The 14,323-nt window shown below is 38.1% G+C and overlaps 1 long non-coding RNA gene across 2 annotated transcripts; it reads left to right on the top strand.

Moving 5' to 3' along the window:
* The first annotated feature begins 2,812 nt into the window (after positions 1–2,812).
* Positions 2,813–11,830, top strand: LOC110016516 (uncharacterized). Of its 2 annotated transcripts, XR_013647760.1 has the most exons (4): positions 2,813–4,029; positions 4,287–5,374; positions 9,876–10,102; positions 11,297–11,830. It is a non-coding gene; the product is annotated as an uncharacterized LOC110016516 (long non-coding RNA). The 2 variants fall into 2 exon arrangements; XR_002291832.2 differs by having other exon boundaries at positions 2,813–5,374.
* The last annotated feature ends 2,493 nt before the right edge of the window (positions 11,831–14,323 follow it).

The following is a 14,323-nucleotide window of genomic DNA, read 5'->3' as shown; positions in this document are numbered from 1 at the left end:
AGGCACAGTCGTCAGGCACAACATCAAACCCACAAGGTGTACTGAAAGTATGAAGAAACAAATCAAAAATAGCAAGCTCTTATGCCAGGAGAGCTTATTTACAAAACCTGGTTTCAGATTTCCTGTAATGCTTCCTTCACTTACACAGTTTAACACATGGCATCACAGTCAAGGGGTTTTTCCCTATCAATCAGTCTGCATAAACCATCTTAGCAGCTGCTTATTTTATTTTCAGAAATCAGTCTTAATTATCCTCTCACACAAGTCCATCTCCCACTGGATTAGGGCTGCCTTGAAGAGGCCTTTCATAGAAATGTGAAGGCCCATAATCAAGCGCCAAGTGGGATTTGACAGTGCCAGATGCAATTACAAATATTTATTACATGAAGTCAGCAACAATATTAGTCTCTTTAAGTCAGTGTCCTGTCTTATAAATTGTACTTGTGAGACAGAACTTTTAGAAATAATTGGTATGCTCAAGACAGCCTGTTAGGGCTTGTAGAGCAAACCACTGTACAGTGATGCCAGATAAGTAATGACTTCAGGCAGACAGCTATGTAGCTTGAATATTAATCTAAAATGTGGCATATGTGGTCACTGTTAGATACAGACGAGAAAACTGGGCAAACACTGCAAAGTAGGACCGATGCAGCACAACTTTCACATACAACTTTTGCACAGCTGCTCTTCCAATTTTAACCCTTGTGCTATCTTAGATGACCCCACCCTTGCATTGACGTCTAGTGGGTCTAGATGATCCAACTCCCAACGTTAAAGTGCCTAGGATAGCACAAGGGTTACAATGATCCAGTCTGAGGATCACTGCGACATTTGGCTGAGTCATTCCATTTCCTACAAAGATCCTGAAGATATTTGTGTGACTTTCTGTGGCCAAGCAGCTTTTGTTTCACAACAGAACGCAAACAGTGTCAGAATAGGAGAGCTAAACTACTTTGAAGATTCAGCAGATGTCCTACAAACTGCATGGAAAGTTATGTGCAAAAAGGGCTATTTTGTCATAAAGCAACATATTTCAGCTAAGCTCAATTGCTGTATAAAAGCCATAGGCAGGTGGAAATCCACTGCAGCAAAATTAGAAACTTGACAATCATGACACAAATGCATAAGGGATAATGGCAGACAAAGTGTGCATTATCCCTTGACGCACGCCGTGTAGGCCTTGCTTCCGTGAAGTGCGTTAATTTCTGATAATGCACACTTAGAAGGTCATTAACCTGCTCATACCATCGTCACTTACAAAATAAATAAATATTTAATCCATTTTTAGTACTTTATTCTTGTTATTTTATCGGTTTAGATTGCTTTTTTTCTTGCAAAAAGCGGACTATTTGTTACATGTTGCGGCTCGTTATCACGGTAACATAACAACGCGCCGCTTAGCCAGCTGAGCCGGAACCGACCTTGACTTCAGCAGTAAAGGAAAGCAATACAAAGTACAGTATTCTGGTCATCACGATAGTTTAAATAAAGCCTCAGTTCAGTGAGAAAGTTCACCTCTTTCCGCTTGTTTTTGTCCAGATGATGAAGCAAAAGTTTGTTTTAAAGAACCCAGCGCAGTGATATGCAACTGGAATTTATTTTTTAGGTGTGCATTATCACTGTTGATTATCATTTTTTAATTCACACCCAGCAGCCAATCAGTATCGAGTATTCGCCCGGACCATGGTATAAATGAAAAGAATCCAGTCAGTGGCAGTCTTTTTACACAGCCTCTGCTGTGCCTTTGTTTTCCATAGTTGAGTGGTGTGATTTGACCCATCTTAGAATGGTGAATTTAACAGCTGGTGGGATTATATATGATCCAAGAAACATTGACTCTTTTTTTTTTCAACTTTTACAATGGTGTTGTAGATGGAATTTTTATTAGACTGAAAGAAAGTATTTGGATCTAAATTTTGTAACTTCAAGTGACCAAGGACTGACTTTTCTGCTTTTCTACATCCAGACACACCTCACATTACACTTCTGATAAACCAATTAGAATCAGACTCCTCATTGGCAGCAGAGTTTTAACACACTGACAACTGATCCATACAGTGGGACGTCCTAAGGGGCGTAATTAGCCACTTGAGAAAATGAGAGATGAGAAGTTTGTATCCCTTGGGGACACTCCCTGTCTGTTCCTAAAGAGAGAAATCGGTTTGATCCAGCGAGCTGTTGGTAATCTAATCTAATTCTCTGTATAACCTACATTTTTTATCCTTTATCAAATGTTGTTAATCTTACAGTTAGTTTTTTCTTCAATTTTCTTTAGCGCAATCTTCTTCCGAATAAAAGACCAGGGTGCAACATTATTCACTATGCTCTTTGACAATTTTAAATAGGCATGACAACGAGCAAGAACACATTAGCAATGATCTCATAAATCTATATAGACGTGAAAAGGCTATCTTTTTCACGTCTTACAATTTAAAAGTTCCCTTTATACAGTGGTGGACAAAATTGTTGGTACCGCTCAGTTAAAGAGAGAAAGTCCACAATGCTCACTGAAATGAATAGAAACGTTCAAAAGTAACAATAGATTAAAATTTATTGAAAATTAAAAAATCAAAATCAGCCATTACTTTGAAGTTGTTGAAAAAACTAATGAATTAGGGCTGGACAAAAATGATGGTACCCATGAATTAATATTTTGTTGCACAATATTTTGAGGCAATCACTGCAATTGAACGGTTTCTGTATTTGTCAATGAGCCTTCTACACCTGTCGACAGGTATTTTGGCCCGCTCCTCATGAGCAAACTGCTCCAGTTGTCTCAGGTTTGACGGGTGTCTTCTTCAAATGGCATGTCTCAGCTCCTTCCACAGATGTTCAATGGGATTCAGATCTGGGCTCATAGAAGGCCACTTCAGAATAGTCCAACGCTTTTCTCTTAGCCATTCTTGGGTGTTTTTGGCTGTGTGTTTTGGATCGTTGTCCCGTTGGAAGACCCATGACCTGCGACTGAGACCAAGCTTTCTGACCCTAGGCATCACATTTCTATCCAGAATACCTTGATAATCTTGAGATTTCATTTTATCTTGCACAACTTCAAGACACCCTGTGCCAGATGCAGCAAAGCAGCCCCAAAACAGAACTGAGCCTCCTCCATGTTTCGTTGTATGTGTAACCCAGGTAGTGTGACCCCACTCTGAGGTTTATATAGTACTTGGAGGTAGCCTAATGTTGTTGGTTCTTTTGTTTGTTTTCCCTAATAAAATTAATGTTAAAAAATATTGTTAACTAAGAGCGGTCATCTTTACTGGCCACCATCTTTGTTGGAAGTGCATTTTTGGCGTATGGATTTTATTTCAGAGTGATCATCTTACTCCTACTGAGATCTTTGTGTGATTGCGTTCTTTTGCAACGCCGTGTGTGCAGAGTCACAGAGAAGGAAACGGAACGTAGGAGTGAATAACCAAATTGATATTGGAGTTTAAAGAAAGAAAAACCTAGAAAGCTTTTTGATTTATGCTGGAGCTGTGCTTTGTTGAAACTGCACTGAACATTTTTTTTTATACTTCGTACAACGGATATCCTGGTGAGTTATTGCAGCTATTCAAATCGCTGTGTTAGCATGCTAAACTGAATTGCCGCGTGGACAAGATTACATAAAACCAGTCGGGTTAACTTTTATTACTTTTTATAAGAATTTGTCGGTTGTTTTATCTTCAGTCACATTGTCAATTATAACCTGGTTTATGCAGTTAATAAATGTAAAAGACCATTGTATGTTGTTGCTATGCGGTTGTAACCCTGATTAAGTTTAGATGTTCAATCATACATCTTATGTACAGTACCTTTACTCAGACACTAGGGGGAGACACCCTTTTTGAGAGACGTTTCCTAGAGTGTCAAGGAAGGAGGAAGTTTCTTTTCATTGTTTTTCTTTGATCTGCGACGACACTGCTAGATGACGAGACATCGTGCTTCTTGAAAAAAATCAAATGCAGCTTTGCAGTGATCCAGACACTGGAAAATCGTTTTAAGGATTCAAGACAGAGTGTGTTTGAATGAAAATATATCTTGGTGAGTTTAAAGTTGCTTTCAGTTGATGTTGAATAAGCTGGCCGAGTTAGCAAGCTTACAAGCTAGCGTGCGTACACGGAGCCAAGAAGAGAAATGTTTATTTTATGTTCTGTGTTTACTTTAATGAGAATTTCTATTTAAAAAAAAGCACAATTGCATTGTTAATGTTGAGGAGTAGGAATGTGCAAGATATTATTTTTGAGGATACAGCAAGAAGAAAAACTTGAGTTGGCTAACTACCTTACACATATGTGTAGGCTGGTTTTTTCCACGTGCTTCAAGGAGTGGACACGTGCTTCAATGAGTGGACCGAATTCCTCCGGATCTACGCGGAATTCACGCTTTTGCTGTGGCTCCACCTGAACTCAAGCTTACCTGATTTTCCCAGACTTACAGCTTCGAAACCAAAGGAGTGGTAAAGCTTCATTTCCCGTCTCAGGACGTGCAAGTATTATTTTTTTTCAATTTTTCTAAGTGCACTTCTTTTTTCCCCCCACCTCCATTACTGGAGTCTTTTTCAGTTTTTTCTGTTTTTTTCTTCTGAGATCTCAGAATTTAAGGACTTTACTCCATAAAGGGTATTGGTTTTCAGTTACCATTTAAGGTGTTGTTGGATCCAACGGTGATTTATTAAGAAATACTGAATATTATTCTATGTTGTCTTCCACTTTCGGCTTCTCCCATCCGGGGTCGCCACAGCGAACAAGTCGCATGGTAAATTTGGCAATGTTTTACGCCGGCTGCCCTTCCTGACGCAACCTTCTCAAGCCGGGCTTGGAACCGGCACAGAGGTAGAGAAGGGAACAGGGAGCAGCCCGGAGTCGAACCCTGGTTTCACGGACGGAAGGCGCCGCAAACCAGCACGAGCTAAACCGGCTCCCTAATATTATTCTATGTTGTGATTGATTGATTTTTCGGTTCTTTCATTGTATCTTGTTTTTTTTTACACCACACCCATAATTTAATTTTTGTTCTCAATTTATATGTTGATGTCAACATTTTATTTCCATGAAAGGATGTGTACTGAATAACTTGAAAAAAATCTGAATATAGATTATTTTTCCTTTCTACAATTTGATCTGTGTCAAGTGTGTTATTGTGGGTCGGAAGGGTAATTAGTATCTACTACCGCATTCCTCCTGTACAAACCTTGAGTATAAAGAAAGAAGTTCACATTGCGAGCTTAGTTGACCTCCCACCTAGGGTTATCCAGGTAGGCAGGGTTACACTGTGAAAAGAAAAAATATTTTTTTTAACTGTTTTATTTAAATTTCTAATAATAAAAAGAAAAGAAAAGAGCGAAAAGAGCGTTGGTCCCATCCCATCATCCCCATACAGCCAAACTGTTGAGTGCACTCATTTGAGGTTTTTTTTTTTACATGTTTTTGGAGCTCCAAATTACAATTTTCCCTGATATCTCTGTGGGTTTTTATTAGTATTTATTTATTCATTTATTAAAGTTTACTAAAGTGGCAAAAAAATCTGTAAATTGACAGAATTCCAGAATCCATGCGATTTATGCCTTAATGTTTTTTTTTAAATTGTTGGGTATAATTCTGTGTTTTTAATACATTTGTTATCATTGTCAGTGCGTGTCGTGTGAAATTCTTGGGGTGGATAGTATATATGGAGTCCTATACTGTTCATAATTAAATAAATAAATATTTAAATAAATAAATATGACCTCATGCAAATACACAATCAACCAAAAAATCTCTCATAAATATTTAAAAAGATCATGAAATTGTGAAAAACCTGCACACTGATTTTAAATTAGCCATTGTATTATTCAATATATTTCATTTTGCTTTAAAAACATGTTCATTATTTTAAAACAGGATTTTAAAATATTCATTTTTAAACATGTTGAATATTATTATAATTCAGTCTTTTTTCAGAACCTTGGATTTCAAAATTAAATATTTTCCAAAGTAGCTTTGTTTTTATTTCATGTTGCTGTTTTTCACAATGGCTTATTTATTTCATGAAGAGCTTTTTCAGGAGAATGGGTCTGTCTGTCAATCAAACTAGACAAGGCGGAGACACTTTTGTGATCGGCTACTCCTTTACTCAGACATGAGCAGCAGCACCCTAACTACATCGATCGAAGATGCTTCACCAAACGTGACGGCGCAATGCACACTCCTCAACACTAGGGGGAGTATGCACCTCAACACATCCACAGTGTTACCAGAAATTGGGCAGTTTTGGTTCTAAATTTGCGGAAAAAAGTGGCTTTGGGAAAGTGTGCATAATTTGGGTGATTTTCTGGTCGGTTCAGCAATTTTCATCTTCTCATGAACATCTAGTAGTGGCCTAAGTTAGGTTGAGTGGTTGTTGGAGTTCTATTAAGCTTCTATGAACTGGAGTTTCCATGAATGCACCATGCCGCATGTGGGAAGGGCTACCAGCTAATGTTTTTAGCCTGATAGCCACATGGAGCGGTTGCTTGTGCTTATCTCAGTAACAATGCATGGATGCACAATGCACATGGAGAGTGTTAAGATGTCAGAAACGTCATCGCAGGAAAGGTTCAACATTTTCCCTGAGAGGGAAAAATAAAATGAGAGGACCTGATTATAATCATTGTCTCAATGGCGTAAGAATGAGGAGTGTTTCAACCGGGGACTTCGAGACGTGGACGACCGGAGCTCCTCTGTGGTTTGGTCCACACAAACCCTCAAACTACAAAAACAGAGTTGTAGATGTTTGTTGCAGCAGACAGATTGTTTGTCTCTATTTGATCTCTAATGTCAGCAAAGCCGCGCGGATATCGCTGAAACATGTAATCTCTCTGACTGGCACACCGCTGAGCGGGTATCGAGGAATAAGAGTCGATTTCCATGGATGAGCCAATGAGCGTTTAGATCCCGCCCACTTTCATTGACAGACCCATTCTCCTGATAAAGCTCTTCATGAAATAAATAAGCCATTGTGAAAAACAGCAACATGAAATAAAAACAAAGCTACTTTGGAAAATATTGATTTTGAAATACGAGCTTCTGAAAAAAGACAGAATTATAATAATATTCCACATGATTAAAAATAAATATTTTAAAATGCTGTTTTAAAATAATGAACAGGTTTTTAAAGCCAAAATGAAATATATTGAATAATATAATGGCTAATTTAAAATCAGTGTGCAGGTTTTTCACAATTTCATGATCTTTTTATATATTTATGAGAGATTTATTGGTTGTGTATTTGCATGAGGTCATATTTATTTATTTAATTATGAACAGTATAGGACTCCATAAGTATAAACCTTGATAGGTAAAATTTGACCCAAGCCTTCACCCAACCTGAGTAAAGATTTCCCCTCTACCACAGTGGACAGCCCCGCCTGTGGAGCAGTAGGAGCAAAAAGAGGGTTGCATATGCTTCATTTTTGAGACTACAAACATAGAGCTGATGTGCCTAACCAAAAAGCTCCAGTTTTGTCTCATTGTCCAAAGGATATTTTCCCAGAAGCTTTGTGGCTTGTCAACATGCATTTTTGCAAATTCCAGTCTCGCTTTTTATGATTTCCTTTCAACAGTGGTGGTGTCCTCCTTGGTCGTCTCCCATGGAGGTTGTATGGGCTCTTTGGATACAGTTCCAACTGTCCATCTCCTCAATTTGTCATCAATTTTCCTCTTACGGCCACGTCCAGGGAGGTTGGCTACTGTCCCGTGGGTCTTAAACTTCTGAAAATATGTGCCACTGTCGTCACAGGAACTTCAAGCTGCTTAGAGATGGTTTTATAGCCTTTACCTTTACCATGTTTGTCTATAATTTTGTTTCTAATGTCCTGGGACAATTCTCTCCTTCGCTTTCTGTTGTCCATGTTCAGTGTGGTTCACACCTTTTCACCAAACAGCAACCTGACTATTTGTCTCCCTTTAAATAGGCAGACTGACTGATTATGGGTTTGAAAACAGCTGTGATGTCAATTAAAGGACATACCTGAGTTCATCATGACCCCCTGGACAATTAGTTCTCAGTCTTTTATGGAGGTACCATCATTTTTGTCCAGCCCTTATTTCACATTAGTTTTTTTTTTTTTTTTTAAATAATTATATTAATCAACAACTCAAAAGTAATGGCTGATTTTGATTATTTAATTTTCAATACATTTTAATTTATTGTTACTTTTGAACGTTTCAAGTCATTTCCGTGAGCATTGTGGACTTTCTTTCTTTAACTGAGGGGTACCAACAATTTTGTGCACCACTGTATTTCTTTGAATCCTAGATAGCCCACAGAGTCTGGATATGGCATATAAGGTTAGAAAAAAATATGTTTGTATTTTAAATGCTTTGAATTCAAGAACACCAGTTAATGTTTGGACCAAAGCATCCTCTTGCCTTGTGGATATTCTGACATTACATATTCAGATCTTAGTTTATTATGGTCATTCCACTTCAACAGAACCTTCTCCAGTACTTACAATAACTTTACCACCTCAAAGGTCGAGCTGAGTTGTGCGACCCTGGGGGGAAAAAACACAGCCCGTTTTTGTCATTCCTGTTCACACATCACAACTCTTTTACCAAAACACTGGATTGGAATTGGAACACTGGAAAGTGTACCTGATGCGTGCCTGTTTACATTTATTCTAACAAATACACAAAGAATATACATGTAAAAAATAAAAAAGGAGAGTGGGGGGGGTAAAATATATCTCTTTTTTTTAATTTAGCAGTTAATACTATATATAAATTTCTAAGTATTAGACAAATAGAACTGCACACACACGTATCGTGTATATATATATATATATATATATATATATATATATATATATATATATATATATATATATAGATGTAGATATATAGATGTAGATATACACACATATAAAGCTTGCTCTTTTAATCATTTCACGAATTGTATTGTAATATTATTTGGCGTAAAATATTTTTCTTATAACTATTTTACTTGTTTCAGGACTATATTATGTTTTTTAATGAAGGCAAAGTAACCCAAAGACATTTTTCTTACATGAGATGTTGTAACTGAGATGTTGTAAATTTAACACCTACATCAACCATCAGAACCACATACAATCTGGTGTCTTATAAGAACATGGAGGTCTCTTTTAGTGCTGCATAAAAGAAAACAGAGATAGAGCAGCAAATATCCTTTATTTAGCATTTCTATTGATTTTTTTTTATAAAGTTAACAAGGCTCATAAACACCTTCATAAAAATCAATCTTTCAAACAGTAAATAACGCTATTTTGAGTCCACTCGTCCGCCTGCATGCCTTGCTTGATCAAACACATCAAAGACACTAAAGAAAAACAAAAAGTAAAGAAAAAATATAGGTTTCCCTGCAGTACAGCACAGGGATGTGAAGTTAGTCTGCTCAAGTTTCAGAGTGTGTCTCCAGTTTTCTTCTTCAAAACAAGCTCAGGTTCATGATTCCACGGTCTGCTCACCTGCAGCTTTGCTTTAAATGATAGATGAAGGAGTGTTAGTCTGTAATATTAAGCAAATATGAGCCATAAACAGACAAGCATCGTAGTCGTGATGTCGTCTTTCTGCCTCCAGCGTCAGAGTTACCTCGTCCCGCCTTTGATGCTGTCACTGCCTTGCTCACTATTATGGGCACACATGGGTGGAAAATGTATGCTCCCAGGGGGCAATATGGATGTCCAGAGACAGAGCAGAGCTGGATCTTGATTGCAGAGTTTTTTTATTTGTTTAAATATTTTTTTACAACAGCACTGTGACAGAAGCTTACAGAGAATATGTAAGTTAAAACACATGGATAGGATTTTAACTTTACAATTAAAAAACAAAACAAAAAAAAACCTGCATCACCATCTTAAATGGATGTTGGTTTTATTTCTCTGTTTCCAGTTTTGCCGTGGAGAAGAGAGATGTTGCAGTGTTTTGCACTCATAAAACCGAAAATGCCTCCAGGATGTGTTTGTAAAAAGGAACTGAATGAGAGAAGTCAATGAAGGCTGGTGCAGACTGTGGAAAGTACATCCCACAGGACATCTAAGGCTTCAGGCTGACCTGGAGCAATCTGGTGGTGGTTTCAGCTTGTGCAGGCCACTGCAATCAGAACTTCGTGGGTGAAGGTAGGCAGTACGTCCCTGCTGGAAGAGGTTTAAACCGCTAAGAGCGCTAACACTGAATAAATGTTGTGTCTCCAGAACAGCGTCTGTCAGCTGTTTTGTGTTGGAGGCCAATCCTGCCTGCACCTTCTCAATTTCCTCCTCCACTCCCGCCACTCTGTCCTCTGCTTCTTTTACGCGTTTAGTGCGCGCTGAAACATCTCGCTTCACCTCAACCACCTTTCCTTCCAAGGCTGTTATCGCGTCGTTGACTTCTCTTGTTTTGTGCACGTCTAACAGGAGAGTCTATTTAAAGTGTCCATCTTCATCTGGCGATAACGTGATTTCCCCCCAAATTGTAATTTTTTTGTTTTAAATCCACATGGTCTCCCAGAAGAATTTGTCAGAAATTCAAATGTTACAATATTTGCAGTAAAGGTTTCAAGTATGCTCACAACATCAAGAAAGCTTTAGTAAGCCATTACCTTGCATAAATAGACAGGAAAATGAGCCATTGACCTATATTGTGTGAGTGTGGGTTGAATGGGGTTCTACCGGAGTAGAGTCAAGGATAATTGGCACATCATTTATTTGTAATAGCTGCTGAACTGTCACGCGTGATGCCGAGATTTAAAAGTTGCTTAATTTGTCAACAGGGTTTTTGCACTCGTTAGATTAATGCAGAAATACAAAGATTTAGGATGGAGGTGTGTTTCATGATGTAAAAAGTTGGGATGAAATGTGCACTCAGTGCTTTGAACCAAAACCTTATGGGCTGAAGCGTAAATGATGTGAGCATGCAGCCTTAAAAAGTTCTTTTTATTAACGTATGGGGGAAAAATTATGTTTTCCAAACATTTTTTAAAAAGCATTTTATTTTGGGCAGAAACACTGATAAACTAATGTTTAATCTGAGCACAACTCAAGTAGAAAAATTGATTCTCCAGAAACTCCCCAGATAAACAGTTGTGTTGCTTGCAGAGTAATACTTTAGTGCATAATTTTTCTTTAGGGGGGCAGTCGAGAGACCTCCTTCCTCTCCACTGGAGACACATGGTTTAGAAAGAAACAAACCCATGCTTCATTAGCTAGCCGGCTGCAGGGGGGGGAGAACCAAACAAAGACGACTGTGTAGTTAGTGTGTGGGTGCAGAGCGACCTGTTGGCATGCAGAGGAGGAAAAATGATGCATACAAACATTGATCTCTCTGTTTTCCAGAGAGAAAGATGAGTTGAGGCTGTACTTGAGGAGGAATGAACGGCAGGTAGAGAAGACGTATGGGCTGAAAGAAAGAAACACTCGGAATCCACCAGGTTTGTCTGGTATTCAGCAGGAGAAGGAACCTCTGCGGCACACCACATAAAACATTCATAGCGGTGTTGGGATGCAGAGTTTTCTTCTGGATTATTTATCAAATAGTGAGATGTTGCTTATTACAAAGCCAATAGTGCTCTGCTCATGTGAGAGTCTCACACATGCTGCTTCTTTCTTTTTATTAATGTAGGAATATCAATTTGCCCTTTAATATATTTCCCACAAAACAGTGCTACGCTCCCCTTCTGTCTAGAAAAAAAAAAAAAAGAAATCGTCTTTGCCCACAAATTTAATTTAACTAGGATGTTATAAAATATGGATACAGCTGCGACTTGGCCAAGAAGAATGGCATTTTGAGAAAACAAAAAGGCAAATGGCTTCCACTGTTGTCAAGAGCAGTATCTCTGAAGAATGACTGCTAATTGACCAAATTGAGCTTCGAGGACATGTTTTTGGCTCCACGGGAGAGTCAATATCTCATCCCAATTAGTCCTGCTTCATGCCACGCTCAGATCAGTGATGGCATCAGAATTCAGAGAAGGTGCAGCATCCCAATAAGATTCACTTTTACTTTAGCTCATCATAAACACAAGGGACTGGCTTTCATTTACTGTTATTTTTTTATTTATTTATTTATTCAACATTGGGTTTGTACAATCAAATCACAGTATTTTTGGGTGTTTCAGATTTCAAAGTCAGCCTACTGGGTGAAAGCTGCCTTACATGTTATTACCATGATCTTTTCCAACTGCTGCTTTAATCTGTCAGTTTTCTACCTGCTTTTTCATTGTGCAAGAACTATACAAAGTGGGCTCATATTACTGTGATTAAAAAAATGAATGCAGAGTTTTTCAGCTTCTGCAAATATATTTAAAAAAAATCCTTCTTTCATTCATTTGTGTTGCAGTAACTTCAGTTCATTCTTTCTTGAGAGTCTCAGTTTGAGTTCTTGCACTTTGCAGCCTTCCAACTTGTCCAGATTTAAATATCAATGCTTCCATTCCTAACAAGAGGGGGTAGGGGTGACATTCATCATTATGCATCACGCACAGGAGTTTAGTTGGCTCCAAACTTTAAGTGGGGAAAAAATTTGGAGAAAAAGAAAAATTGAAGTAGTTTTTTTCTATTTTTTGTTAGTTCATCTGTTGCTGCTACTGATAAAGCTAATGGAGGTTCACTTGGCATTAAAACCCATCTATGCAAAAAACATTTTATGCTTCCATTTCCTTTGAGATAAAAAGGACTAAATATACCTGCACATTGAACAACAGAATCACATCTGTTGTTCGGTTTTCAGGCAACAGAAATATCTAAAAGTCCTAGAATGTCTTTGTTTTGCTAAGATGTAATATGTGAATCATAACCCCTTTTTTAAAACCTATATTAACGCGCTTTAGATCCTACATGTTCTCTCTGTAGTGCACTCAGCTGACACTGACTCCTCATAAGTATGTCGTACAGCTCTTAAAATCAATTAAAACAATTCATCAAAAATACTGCTTTACATATATAATAATTTTATTTACTTTTTTAAAACAAAAATGATTTTAATTTCAAATCCACTCTTATCTGGGAAGACCCAAAAGCAAGTGATAGGGCTAGATGCAGAAACCTAAATCAATAATTAAACTTAAACTTGACAAAAAGTAGTGATGGTAAATGTAACAAACCAAAACGGAAAATGACATAAAAAAAGGATAAACAGAAGGTGAAAACACAAAGCAGCTATATTCAAAGTTTATTGAATATAGAAACTTAGTGTTAAAAATAAGGAAAGCGTCTGAACAGGAAACACTGTCTTATTATTTCTTGTAAACGTATACCACTTCACTAATACGCATTAGTAATGCTTAAAATGGTTCAAACAAAACCCAAGCCAACTGAACAATAAAGTATAAGCATTTGTATTTGTATGGGGGCAATTTGAATCCTTGTAAAAATCAGTCTGTAGAGCTGCTTTGTGGAAAATGGATACTCTTAAACCCAAACTTAAATAACGTTGTTAGAAAATTCTTTTCAGCCAAATGTTCCCAGTTGGTAGGTTATTATATAGAGGCAACACAAACCATAGCTATTTTGTCTTCAATGCGGGCAGTCAATAATTTAACTATGTGATACATGAATGGAGGGAACCATCAATTTAAACAACCATAACAAAATGCTCCCGTTTTCAAAGGTAGTGGAAGTCACAAAGCTTTCCTGGCCTAGACTAGAACAAAAATATTCACTGATGACATTTGTACTGCACTGAAGGGGGGGTAGCTTCAACATTTGCCTAAATGTTTAACCCTTGTGCTATCTTAGATGACCCCACCCTTACATTGACGTGTTCTCCCTACCATGACAAAGGTGGATAAAAGTGGAAAGATTTCACGTAATCCATGGACACCAGTGAAGATCACAAATCATTGAAGAAAAAAGGTTCAGCGCACTGTCTAGTGGGTCTAGATCAGTGGTCCCCAACCTTTTTGTCACCGCGGACCGGTACAACGCAAGACACGTTTACCACGGACCGGTGGTGGGGTGGGGGGTGAGGTGCAACGCAAGGCACGTTTACCGCGGACCGGTGTGTGTGTGTGGGGGGGGGGCAATTTTGAAGGCTTCTTCGCCTCATTGGAGAGCCGGTCACCGCATATTACGCACAGCGGGTTTGGTGAGTGGGAATTGGTGAGTGGCGATAAATCCATATTTTAAATAGGTTTCTTTATATTGCCTGTTAAAGGCAGATTTCCCTTTTTTAGCGGGTGCAGGTTCCTCTTCTGTCCCTTCATTGGACCGTTTCGCCTTGTCAGAGCAACTTTCTAAAGAAGTTTGTTTTTTGCTCATCAAGGTTGTTTGGGTTTAATTTTAGCGGGGTGTATCACGTGATGATATTTGGTGTCGCGACTTTGACGTGATGTAACAGAGAGAATCCGGTCACTTTTCTGTTAC

The sequence above is a fragment of the Oryzias latipes genome, chromosome 15 (genome assembly GCF_053564925.1).
Source record: "Oryzias latipes strain Hd-rR chromosome 15, Olatipes_Hd-rR_3.1".
NCBI lineage: Eukaryota > Metazoa > Chordata > Actinopteri > Beloniformes > Adrianichthyidae > Oryzias > Oryzias latipes.
Note: the sequence above shows the minus strand (reverse complement) of the source record. Positions and strands in the feature narration are given on the sequence as shown.